A 2,963-nucleotide genomic window follows, 5' to 3' on the forward strand; every position below is an offset into this window, starting at 1 on the left:
TGAACAAGAGGAACAGACTATTGGATATGTAGGCCAGAATATTCTCCATATCTATGTAGTCATGGACAATAGGCAGGAAGAACATCAGGCATCTATCATTGAGATGGAAGGTAACTTTTGTGCTCAAGTTATTTCTATTTTGATTGACCCTATATCTAATTATAGCTATGTTATTCCTAACATGGTGGATAAGTGGGGGTTGAATAAGGAGTTGCATGCAGATTCTTGGATAGATCAGTTGGCTACAAGTACGAAGAAGTGAGTTCATCATTAGGTAAGAGCCTACACATTTGACTTAAATGGTATTCCTACCACAACACATTTGAATGTTTTACCATTGGGTTCATACAGTATGTTATTGGGCATGAATTGGTTGTATGTATTGGGTATGAATTGGTTGTATCCACATAGAACCAAGGTTGACTGCTATGACAAGGCCATTTAATGTGTTGATGACAATGGAGAACCAAGAGTCTTGTAGGGTAAGAAGAAATCGACATCAATTAGGATGGTGACAATTATGTAGTCAAAGCATAGCCACAGGAAAGGGTGTAAGCTATTTGTAATACATATTTCTAGTGATAAGGGTAAGGAGGTTGAGGATGCAGAAGTGTTGAACAAGTACCTAGTTTTACAATAGTTCAGGGATGTATTTCCTGATGATATTACATAGTTTCCACATCATAGGGAGGTAGATGTTTCTATTGAGTAAGTGCCAGGGGAAGCTCCAACATCGAAAGTACCTTACAAGATGAGCACACCTGAGTTAGTTGGGTTAAAGTTGCAAATGAAGGAAATATTGGACAAGGGATAGAATAGACCAAGTGTATCACAGTGGGGTGCAGCAATCTTGTTTGTGAGGAAGAAATATGGTACCCTCAGATTAGGCATTGATTATAGGTAGTTGAACAAAGTGACTATCAAGAACAAATATCCTTTTCCTAGGATTCATGACTTGTTCAATTGGGTGAAGGGGGTAGAACTATTCTCAAATATTGACTTGAGATCCAGATACCATCAGGTACGCATCAAAGAGAAGGATATATACAATACTGCGTTCAGGACCAGGTATGGGCATTATGAGTTTGTTGTTGTTCCATTTGGCTTAACGAATGCTCCATCTGCCTTCATGTTTTTGATGAATAGTGTGTTGCATCCATATTTGGATAAGTTTGTTATTATGTTCATTGATGATATACTGATATATTCTAAAATGACGAAGAGCATGCCGAGCACTTAGCAGCAGTTTTGAGGTTGTTGAGGGAGCATCAGTTGTATGCTAATCTCAGAAAGTATAGTTTCTTTCAGACTGAGGTGCACTACTTGGGACATTTTGTCTCAAAGGAAGCCATTCCAGTAGTTCTAGAGAAGATAAGGGCCATCCTGGAGTGGGTAGCTCCTTAGAATGTGGATGAAGTGAGATATTTCATGGGTTTGGTAGGATACTATAGGAGGTTCATTAGGAACTTCTTGCGGATTGCTTAGCCCATCGCATCCTTGCATAGGAAAGGTAAGAAGTTCGAATGGAATGAGGAGTGTGAGGCTAGCTTTGAGTAGCTTAAGCAGTTGTTGAAACATGCACTAGTACTATATATCGTAGCTCTGGATAAGGAATTTGAGGTGTGCACATATGCTTGCAAGAGAGGGCTTGGTGGCGTCCTTATGCGGGACAGAAAGGTGGTATGTTATGAGTCCCGGAAACTAAATGAGCATGAGAAGAACTACCCAACGCATGATATTGAGTTAGCATCAATTATACATGCACTTAAGTTGTGGAGGAACTATCTTCTTGGTATGAGGTTTGTGCTTATAAGTGAACACATTAGGTTGAGATATTTGTTTAACCAGTCAAATCTGAATTCCAAGTAGGCAAGATGGTTGGCCATGATCAAAAAGTTTGATTTCAAGATCAGATACATCAAAGGTAAGGAGAATAGGGTGGAAGGTTCTCTCAGTAGGTGGATATAGGTGAATCACTTAGCAACTATGAGCTCTTATGGGATAGATTTACAGGATAAGATCTTGTGGGCAGGACAGAAGGATGTCAGGTATATGAAGATTGTGCACAGGTTGCAGTAGGGTGATAGTATAGGTACAGGTATAGGTGAAGGTATAGGTACATGTAGTGGTATAGTTACAGCTGGAAGTATAGATGGAAGTATAGGTACAGGCATAGGTACAAGTAGAGGTGTAGGTGCAGGTGCACAGGGAATGGACTATTGTCTTATAGCAGAGGGATTGGTTAGGTTTCGAGACAAGATATATGTACTAGATAGAAGCGATCTCAAGAAGGTTATCTTGAGGGAGTTTCATGCGAACTATTTGGGTCACCTAGGTTATCATAAGACACACATAGTGGTAAAGAGATATTACTATTGGTTGAATCTGAAAAGGGATGTAGTAGAGTTTGTGGTGCAATGTTTCAATTGTCAGCGAGTGAAGACAGAGTGCAAACATCCAAGTGGACTGCTATAGTTGATCGTGATTTTGGAGTGGAAATGGGAGGTCTTTTCCATGGATTTCATCACCAGGTTGCCAAAGACAATGAAACAACATGATCCTATCATGGTCATTATGGATAGGTTAACAAAGGTTGCACACTTTGTTTCGATGAAGTCTACATTCTCAGCTAGTGACATGGCACATGTATTCATCCGAGACGTGGTTAGAGTACGCGGTGTTCTTAAGAATATTGTGTCAGACATGGATGCAAAGTTCACTTCCAAGTTTTGGAAGGATATTTTTGTAGGTTTGGGCACATATTTTGCCTTCAACACAACTTATCATCCGCAGACAGATGGATAGATAGAGAGGGTCAACGAGATATTAGAGGACATGTTGAGGATGTATGTAATACATCAATAGTGTATGTGGGAAGAGTATATCCCTTTGGTCAAGTTTACATCCAACAATGGTTATCAGGAGTCACTGGGGATGAGTCCTTTTTAGGCATTGTACGGGTG

This window comes from Pinus tabuliformis, chromosome Q (genome assembly GCF_031772625.1).
Source record: "Pinus tabuliformis cultivar Carrire ecotype Pingquan chromosome Q, CPIR1, whole genome shotgun sequence".
NCBI lineage: Eukaryota > Viridiplantae > Streptophyta > Pinopsida > Pinales > Pinaceae > Pinus > Pinus tabuliformis.